This window comes from Notechis scutatus, chromosome 10, assembly GCF_049901735.1.
Source record: "Notechis scutatus isolate UNSWTSFEM ecotype Mainland chromosome 10, rNotScu1.2, whole genome shotgun sequence".
NCBI lineage: Eukaryota > Metazoa > Chordata > Lepidosauria > Squamata > Elapidae > Notechis > Notechis scutatus.
Window position 1 is genome coordinate 6,881,746 of NC_142018.1, and position 10,345 is coordinate 6,892,090.

The window sequence follows — 10,345 nt, forward strand, 5'->3', positions numbered from 1 at the left end:
CTTGTAGGTCATCTAGTCCAACCTCACGCCCAAGCAGACCCTACACCATTTTTTGAAAGATGGCAGTCTAGTCTCTTCTTGAAATCTTCCAGTGATGAAGCTCCCACAAAGGCAAACTGTTGCATTGGTTGATTGTTCTCACTGTCAGATAATTTCTCCTTATTTCCAGGTTGAATCTCTCCTTGTTCAGTTTCCATCCATTCTTCCTGTCGTGTCCGTCGCGGAAGGAAGCTCGGAGTCAGTGACTTGGTTTCAGCTCTTTATTGGCTCCGGATACAGCTTAAGCTTGGAGGAAAGACTGCGGCTTTTATTTCCGAGCCGCGGCGGCGGTTAATGGCACCGCTGAATCTCCCGCGATTAGTTTCCACCAATCGCGGGGATTCAACGGCCAATCAGTGCGGCTCGCCGACCAATCCGGTCGCCGCGCTTTAGCCAATCGCGACGCGGGCTACGAGTATGTAAATTGACTGTACAGAACACCCCTCCCCTCTTGGTTCAGTCCTACGTAACGTAGTCCCGTAGGTAGGCGGGCTTCGTACTTGCCTACTTGACTTGCGCAGATTAGTTGTTGTTTGGCTCCCGGCCGGTTCGGTCGGGACCTCTGTTTCTCTTGGCCTTGTCGATGGAACCCCCTGGAAGGTGTCGCTGGGCCTCTTGTTGCAGCTCCCTCCCGGTCTACCCGGGTTGGTCGAGCTGCGACTTTCGCCGCTCCTGCCTGGTCTTTCCGGGCTGGTTGAGCTGGCCTGGCTGTTTCTTCCTGGTGAGACTTCGGGCTGGCTGTTGACTGGTGAGTATTGCTGGTTATTTTCTATTTGATCCCCTGTATCTTCCCTCCCCTCTTGGTTTGTGTTAACGGGGTCGTCTGTGTTTGGTTGCGTGTCGGTTGTGTTTTTGTTCTTGATCTTAATTGATCGATGTGGCGTTTCCATGTTTGTCCATCGGTTGTCTGTAGCCGGTAGGAGTGGGGTCCTGTCAGTTGGGTTATAGTTGCGGTACCATAGTGGGTCTCCGGTAAGGTTTTTTGCATAGACTGCGTCGCTGGTGCAAAAACCCGGTGCTTGCTTGATGAGTCCGGGGTTTTTTCGGGTTGTATGTGGGGTGTAGTCTGTCGAGTGGTGACCTTAGTTTTCTCCCCATCAGTAATTCTGCTGGGCTTTTGTTTGTCGTTGTGTTTGGGGTTATATGTTGTATTAGGAGCATTTTATTTATTTTTTCTTGTATGTCCCGTGTTCGATTTTTGGAGGGTTCTCTTTGTAAATTGAACCATCCGTTCTGCCCTACCATTGGCCGCCGGATGCGCCGTCGCTGTCAGTGCGTGTCGTATGCCTCGCCCGCTAGGAATTTTTCGAATTCCAGCGAGGTGAACTGGGGTCCGTTGTCTGACACGATGACATCCGGGAGGCCGTGGGTTGCGAAAAGCTTGTTTAAGACCTTGGTTACCGCATCTGTTGTGGTGGTCTTCATGTTGCTTACCTCCAGCCAGTTGGAGTAAGCATCCACCGTGATGAGGAATGTGTTCCCTTTGTGGGCCCGGCAAAATCTATATGGAGTCTCGACCATGGCCCCTGGGCGTTTCCCATTCTAATATTGGTGCTGCGGGGGATTTGGTCTGGTTTCTTGGCAGCGAGCACTTGGCTACCCAGGCCTCGATCTCCTTGTCCATACCTGGCCACCAAGCATAGCTTCTGGCCAAAGCTTTAGTCCTCACAATCCCCGGGTGCCCTTCGTGTAATAATTTTAATACTTTCCCTTGCAATTTTTCCGGTATGACCACCCTGTCCCCCCATAGCAAACAACCTTTCTGTAGTGACAGTTCTGTTTGCCGGTTTCGGAATGTCCTGAATGCTTCATCGTTGTCTTTCTCTGGCCATCCCTTTTCTACCCAATGTAATACCCGCGCCAGACGCTTGTCTTTATTAGTCTCTCGGGCAATGTCTGACGCAGTTATGGGTAGATCGGGCAATGTCTCTATGCTGAGGGTGGTCGGCGTGGGAGCTGGGTCGTCGTCTAGGTCGGGAAGCGGCGAGCGGCTCAGCGCGTCTGCATGGGAGATCGTCTTACCGGGTCTGTGTGTGAGCCGGTAGTCGTAGGCGGCGAGGAACTCGGACCACCTTGTCATCCTGGGGGATAGGATGTTCGGGTGGCCTTGTTCCCCGCCAGGATGCCCAGCAGTGGCTTGTGGTCCGTGATGAGGGTGAATCGGCGGCCGTAGAGGTACTTGTGGAACTTCTTTACCGCTGCGACGATGGCCAGTGCCTCCTTATCTAATTGGCTGTAGTTTCTTTCGGGTTTGCTGAGTGTTCTCGAAAAGAAAGCGATGGGTGCTTCTTTTCCGTCCGGAAGTGTATGGCTGAGGACGGCGCCGACGCCAAATGGTGAGGCGTCGCATGTGACGGCGATGGTAGGGTCTCATTATACTGAATGAGGACGGCATCCGAGGTGAGCAGGTCTTTGGTGTTCTTGAATGCGGTGTCCTCCGTTTCCCCAGGTCCATTTGGCCGTCCTGTCCAGGAGCCTATGCAAGGGCTCCGCCGCGGTCGCCTTTTGGGGCAAGAACACATTGTAAAAATTTAGCAGTCCCAGAAATGCCTGCAGCTCTGTTTTGTTCTTGGGTGTGGGGGCTTCCTTTATGGCTTTGATTTTGCTTCCGGTTGGGTGGATGCCATGTCGGTCTAGGAGGTACCCCAGGAACTCGACTTGCTCTGTGCATAGCTGGCATTTCTCTTTCTTCACCTTCAGCCCGGCCCCTTTGAATTTTTCTAGTACCTCCCTTAGGCGACCCTCTAATTCCTCCTGGTTGGCTGCCGACACTAATACATCGTCAAAATAGGGGACCACCCCTTGATTCCTTGCAGCAGCCTCTCCATGAGGCTCTGGAAAATTCCTGGGGCCACGCTGACTCCAAACTGGAGTCGGTTACAACGAAACGCCCCGGTGGGTGACTATTGTTTGCGCCTCGGCGGTTTCTTCATCGACCGGCAGTTGCTGATAGGCTTGCGCCAGGTCGAGCTTCGCAAAGACCTTGCCCCCCAGCGAGTGTAATAGGTGTTGCACTACTGGGACGGGGTAGGCGCTTTGTTGCAGGGCGCAATTGAGGGTGGCCTTATAGTCCCCGCAGATCCTTACTGACCCATCTGGCTTGACTGGGGTGACTATAGGGGTCTCCCACCGGGCGTGGTCGATTGGCTGTAAAACCCCTGTTTGACGAGCTTGTCAATCTGCTCGTCTATTTTCTTCCGGAGTGCAAAAGGCACCCGTCTGGGTTTTAGGCGTATGGGGGCGATATTTGGGTCTAGGCTGAAGGAGATAGGGGGCCCTTTGTACTTGCCTAGGGTGCCGTCGAATACTTCTTGGAAATCCTCGCCAGTTGCTGCTCCCAGTCGGCCTCTGTGGTGTGGTTTATTCCCGTGACCTCGATCCCGAGTGGCGCGAACCATTGGAGTCCTAAGAGGCTGGGTCGGTTCCGGTCCACGATAGTCAGGGGAAGTTTCGCGGTGCGGTTTTTGAAAGTCACCTCGAACTGTCCGGTCCCAATGACGGGGATGCGGTTCCCCTGATAGTCCTTGATGATCAGCTTCTGGTTCTCCAGTCCTCTTTTCTGGATGTTTGGCACCAGTCGCTTGAGTTCTTTCCAGGCGACCATGGAGAGGTAGGATCCGGAGTCTACCTCCATCCGGCATGGCCCGCCCTCGATGCTCACCTCCACGTAGACCTTCCGGGCATCAGTGGTTTCGGCATGGCCGATGGTGACCGTCTGGTGGGTTTCTTCTCTCTGGCGGCCTTCCCGTTCCGTCGTCGCTCGGTTGTCTCGGCCCAGCGATTGTCGGCTTGGCGATCTCTGGTCCTCGGGGGTGTCGTCTCGTCCCCGGTTGCTTGGTTCTCGCCGGCGGGGCTGTGTGTCTTTCTGAGTCGGCAGACTCGGGCGATGTGGCCCTTCTTGTTGCAATGCCGGCAGATCGTGTCGATGAATCGGCATTCTGATCGAAGGTGATTTCCCCGCACCCGCGCACTGGTTCCCCGACTTACGACCCCGTTGATCTCGCCGGTCCCGTCCTGTTTGTAGCCGGTGGACGCCTTCCTGCTCGTCCGTGGTATCGGAGGCGGAGTCCAGGTCCCCGTGGTGTGTGGTGGTCTCTCGTCGGCTTGCCTCGGGGTTTCAGTGCGGTCCCCGTTGTCTGCCCTCCGAAGTCTGGCTGCTGACTTCCGGGTGGCTTCGGCCGCGGAAGCTTCGGCCAGGACGCCCCCGAGGTCGATGTTGCCTTTTGCCATCAGTCGACTTTTTAGTGCCTGATCCCTGAGGCCTAGGACCACGCGGTCTCGGAGGACATCGTCCAGGTCCCGGAACTCGCACATCCCCCTAGGTCCCGCAAGGCGGCATGAAGTCGCTGATGCTCTCGCCCTGCCGCTGGTTCCGCCGATAGAACTCATCCCGCCGGATGAGGATGGGCACAGTGGGGGCGTAGTGGTTCCAAGGAGTGGCTCGAGATCGGCCCAGTCCATTGCCTTCACATCCTCGGGCTTCGCGAGGGCTTTGGCCATCTTAAACACTGCGCCCCGCAGTGTGTGAGGAAAACGCCCTTTTCTTTTGCCCGCTCGCATCCTTCAAATTGCTACTTTGAGGAACATTAGGAATCTATCCGTGTACGATTCCCAGTCCTCGGTAGCTGGGTTGAAGGGTGCTGGTGGGTCATGCTGGCCATCTCGCCGGTCTTTGTCTTCCTCGGGACACGTGCTCGGTGGTTATTCTCTGATCCCACCTTCGTCGCCAGTGTCGTGTCCGTCGCGGGAAGGAAGCTCGGAGTCAGTGACTTGGTTTCAGCTCTTTATTGGCTCCGGATACAGCTTAAGCTTGGAGGAAAGACTGCGGCTTTTATTTCCGAGCCGCGGCGCGTCATGTTAATGGCACCGCTAATCTCCCGCAATTAGTTTCCACCAATCGCGGGGATTCGCAACGGCCAATCAGTGCGCGCTCGCCGACCAATCCGGTCGCCGCGCGCTTTAGCCAATCGCGACGCTGGGCTACGAGTATGTAAATTGACTGTACAGAACACTTCCTTGTCTGGCCTTCACGTGCTTTGGAAAATAGCTTGACCCCCCTCGTCTCTGTGGCAGTCTCCTGCTCAATCCTTAGGAAAGGGATTGAAAAGTAAATCTGCTTGTTATGTCACCAAGACCTCCTTCATAACTAGAATGCAACTTATATAAATATGTACTTCTTTCTTATTATATCTACAAAATGATTTTAGGATAGATTTGGGATGATAATATGAACTGTTATAAAATAAACTAAGTAAATTATGATTATCTTGTAAAACATGAATGAATTAAAGCATAGTCAAATGATTGATTAATAATGATACCAAGGTATTTAATTTTTGATTGAAAATATGAGATTATATGCAATGCAATTGTAATTGAAGACTACAAAATGGAAGCACAAAACAATTTGTAAACCAACCGGCACACTGTATGTATATATATGGAAGATAGCTTGATGTTTTTATGTTTTGTTTGTTTATGTTTGTTTTTAAAAACCAATAAATTTTTTTTTAAAAAAAACTAGAATGCAAGTATTTTGTGCCATTTTGCTCATCATGTTTAAAGGTTGTAGAAAATTACAAAATACGAAGGGCAAACTTCTCATAGAATAAATTTCCCTGCTGCTGAGTGAAAATCTAGACCTCACTCCCATCTTTTTTTTTCCCTCCAGAAGGCAGCATTTTGGAATTGAAAGCCCCTGAGGAATGATGGGCATGTTAACCTAACACACCACTTAAGGTCTAAAAGACAACCAACACTTCTCATTCTTTCTTCATCCATTTGTGATAGACCTTCTCAGTAAAAATGGGCAGGTACCTCACCTGCTCTGTTCAAGAGAGAGCCAGGCATGGCAACTCTTATCTCACGATAGAGTGGAAAGTCTTACAGTTCGGTGCCAGGCACTGCTTGTTAACAATTGATGTGTATGCTGATACTGAACATGCAAACCAAACAGCTCAATTCTAAATCAGCAAAGTTTAAAGAATAGCATAAATGAAAATGGAGTCCTTTTCCCCTGTGCTCCTCTGGACAAGCTCAGCCTTCAGGGAAAGTAGAAACTGCTGTTTCTCAGCCTGACTTCTAAGCGTTGGAAAACATTATCTGTTTAGAATCCGGTCCACTCTAAGGGAAGTACCTTCCCTCCTCTCATTTTCAGCTGAAGCACAATGTTCACAGAAGTGGATGATCTATAGGATTTCTGAAAAGAGCCAAAAGTGCCATAGGATTTTCTGCAGGGAGCAAAGTCAGCTCTTGATGTCCGAATTAAGTCCCATCACTGATTGCCTTCCTGCTACCTTCCCCATTCATCTCCTTCCTTCACTAGAAAAATAAGCCAGTTTTGCCCAGTATCTATGCTAGGATTCTAGGTTCTTCTAATTGTATGTGGGAATGAACTGGGGAGGGGTGGCAAAGAGATGCTGGCTAGGGAACAATCAGATAAGAGAGAGCACAGCCCACAGCAATGAAATTAAAAGACGTTTTTAAAAAGCAGAGACATCAGCTTCCCATCAAGGGTTCATAGAGGCAAATTACTACTGGTTTTCCCAATGGTCATGTATGGCTGTGAGAGTTGGACCGTAGGAAAGGCTGAGCGCTGAAGGATTGGTGCTTGTGAATCATGGTGCTGGAGAAGAAGATTCTTGAGAGTCCCTTGGACTGCAAGGAGATCCCAGTCAATCCTAAAGGAAATCAACTCTGATTGTTCTTTGGAAGGACAGATCCTGAAGCTGAAGCCCAAATACTTTGGGCACCTGATGAGAAGAGAGGACTCCTTGGAGAACACCCTGATGTTGGGAAAGATGGAAGGCAAAAGGAGAAGGTGACGGCAGAGGACGAGAGGGTTAGATGGTGTCATCCAATGCAATGAACGTGAATTTGGGCAAATTCCAGGAGACAGTGGAGGACAGAGCAGCCTGGGATGCTGTGGTCCATGGGGTCCTGAAGAGTTGAACATGACTTGGAAACTGAACAGCAACAAAAGCCCACAGCAGCACAGTGTATGGAAGTAGAAGCTCAGAAGGGGCCTGCCTTAGCTTCTCAGCCTGTAAAAGAGACAGCAGGAGATGTGTACTTTTAGACTTGCAAGATTCTGTTCATGTAGCTTTACCATAAAGTAGAATTAGCTTATCTAGCCGTGTTTCCTGTCTGATTCACCTGGTAAGGCTGCCAGGGCCATAAGCCGGATGTGCAGTCCATCTGGTCTCCACACAGCCGTCCCAGGGAGTCCCTGACCTTGTCCTCAAATCCCGTCCTTCCTGACTCTCATCCTTGCTTGGAAAGAATGCCAAAATATGCCTGGCCTTGTGTCTCTTGTTCAGAGGGATTTCTGTTTTTCTACCTGAATTTTAGTAAGATTTCGTTCCAATTGCAACTGTGATTTTAAGGTGACTCTATTCTGGAGTGGTTCTGAGCAGCTTGAATATCTTTTTGGCTTTTTTAGCTAGACAAAGGAGATTGTTCCACTGGCAAAGTCATCCCATGAACCTATCTAAGTGGTATGTTTCACAGGAATCTCCCCAAGTCTGCTCCAATACCATAGACCACGGATGTCAAATTCAATTTCATTCAGGGCCGAATCAGGGTTGTTTCTCACCTTGGGAGGCCAAGGTGGGCGTGGCCAGGGTGGGCATGGCCAAGCTTGACATCACTCATGTCAGGGGGCACCTGTGGTGGCCTGAGCAGTCTGCCAGCGAAAATGGGCTCCCGAACTCTATTTTGGCTGTGATGGCTGCCTGCAACCCTCTGGAGGTTGGGAGTGCCACCCGTGGCCGTTACAACCTCCATTTTTGGCTGCGACGGCCTCCTGCAACCCTCTGGAAGTTGGGAGTGCCGCCCGTGGCCCTTACAAGCTCCATTTTGGGCTGCGACGGCCTCCTGCATCCCTCTGGTGGTTGGGAGTGCCGCCTGTGGCCCTTACAACCTCCATTTTTGGCTGTGACGGCTGCCTGCAACCTTCTGCCAGTGAATTCGGATATCAAGAGGGCTGCATGCAGCCTCCCGAGCTCCATTTTCCCTGGCAGAGGCACCGTGAGCCGGTCATCTGCTGTTTTCAGGGTGGCCCCACGGGACAGATCTAAGCACCTCGAATCTGTCCCCCGGGCCTTGAGTTTGACACCCCTGCCATAGACCAACAATTCTCAAACTGGCAACTTTAAGATTTGTGCAGAGGTGGTATTCAGCAGGTTCTGACCAGTTCTGGAGAACCGGTAGTGGAAATTTTGAGTAGTTTGGAGAACTGGCAAATCCCACCTCTGACTGGCCCCACCAACCCCATCTATCCTCTGCTTCTTGAGTCCCAGCTGATTGGCTGGGTCTCCTTTGGTTGCCCTGCACAGGAGAACGGAGCTGGAAAGCAGGTTTGTGGGGTGGGAGGGAATGGGATTTTACATTATCCTTCCCCTGCCACGTCCACCAAGCCACACCCACCAAGCCACCAAGCCATGCCCACAGAACCGGTAGTAAAAAAAAATTGAATCCCACCACTGGATTTGTGGATTTCCAAGTTCCAGAACAAAATTCTGGGACTTGAAGTCTATTCATCTTTAAGTTGCCCAGGTTGAAAAACAGTGCCCTAGGCTTTAATCCCATAGCAGTTTGGTGGGAAAAGGACAGTATAACTGTTACGAACTAAGCAACACGCTATTTTAAAAATCCTAAATAATTTTACTTCCACAGCAGGCTCGTAATCCTGCACTTCTGATTGGCCCGCAAGCATCAGGTCCTGATTGGTCGCCCCCGGCCAATCTAATTGGCTGCTAGCGGACGCCTCTGATTGGACGCTTCCAGCGCGGTAAACTCAAAGCATTGGCTGTTGTGACAGCAGCCAGCCCTATAAAAGGGCTGCTGCTGCCCAAGTATTTTGCCCTGTCTTTGAAGTCACTAATAAAGAGTTGAAGTCACTGTTCGATGCCTCGTCTCCGTTCTTGCGCCCACGCTCCAGATTTAGCAATAACCCCTTTCTCTAAAGTCATTTTTCTATTAAGAACTAGTTCTTCTAGAACAGCAAGCATTTTGTAAAAATCCCTGCCACCACCTTCCTGCACTATTTATAGTTATATTTATAGTTCAGGATTGAACTGTGGGGCCTTTGGTGCTCTCTGAGTTTGGTCGTTTGCTTGCAGGCATTTCATTACCCAACTAGCTACCATCATCAGTGCTAGGTTTGATTATTGGTATAATAGCACCGATGAAGTTATGTAGTTGGATAATGAAATGTCTGCAAGCAAACGACCAAACTCAGAGAACACCAAGGACTCCACCAGCTTCCTCCTGTCCTGTTTTCCTTCTCAGCCATCTCTCCACCTTCTTTGATGCTTGTACAAGATTTTTGTTCACTATGCTTGGTGACTGGGGAAATTCCATTCTTTTGTTCAAAGATTTCATGGCACATTTGCAACTTTCTCCGGCAGTGTTTCTCAACCTTGGCGGTTTTAAGATGTGTAGACTTCAAGTCCACACATCTTAAAACCGCCAAGATTGATAAACACAGCTTGCATTTTCTGCTCACATTATCTCCTATGGTCACTTTCCAACTTTAAACCTGGCAGAACTCAATCTCCTTTACAGAATTTCTTCTGTAAAGGAGAAATGATCTAATTTTGAAGTATGGGCTATCGTGCAATCACCCTTTTCAAATAATTCTCTTTCCAATATGCTTTGTGCATTTTCTCCCCATCGTTAGCCATTCCTTCTTCAAACATCACTTCAGGTGGACTTCATTTTTTCTCCATTTTGGGTCTCTTTTTTCTAGGATTTCTAATTTATTTTTTTCGCCCTCGGTTTCAGACTGGGCATTCCTCTTTCACTCATTTGGGTTCTTTTTTGCTATCTTGAAGGGACGGCTGCTGTCTGAATGGGAGGCAGTATCTGTGGTTTTCTAACTGCCATTTCCCCCTTTCCTGAAATAGATGGTGGAGGAGGCGGAGGAGGGGAGTGGTCTCATCTTGCCTTAAAAATTTCTTCAGGCTCTCAGGCTGATATCATCTGGCTGCACATCATTCACCCACTCGTATTCCTAGCCTCTCCGATTTGTCTCATCAGTCCTTCAACTTGAACAGTTACGCACTGTGGTTTCACCTCCTAACCGTCCCAACCCAACTGTCACCTTCAACTGCTAATTCCCCTTGATTGGTTTGGTCACCATTCGAATGGCTTGAAATGTTCAGCTTTGTATGCCGAGATTCTCACTGGGATATCTACAGTATGGCAGTGAAAGTGAATATATTCTTCTCCACGGATCAATTTGCTATGGGGACACTGCACGAAGAGAGCCATGTAAATTTATGGAGGAATAAAACCAGGAATT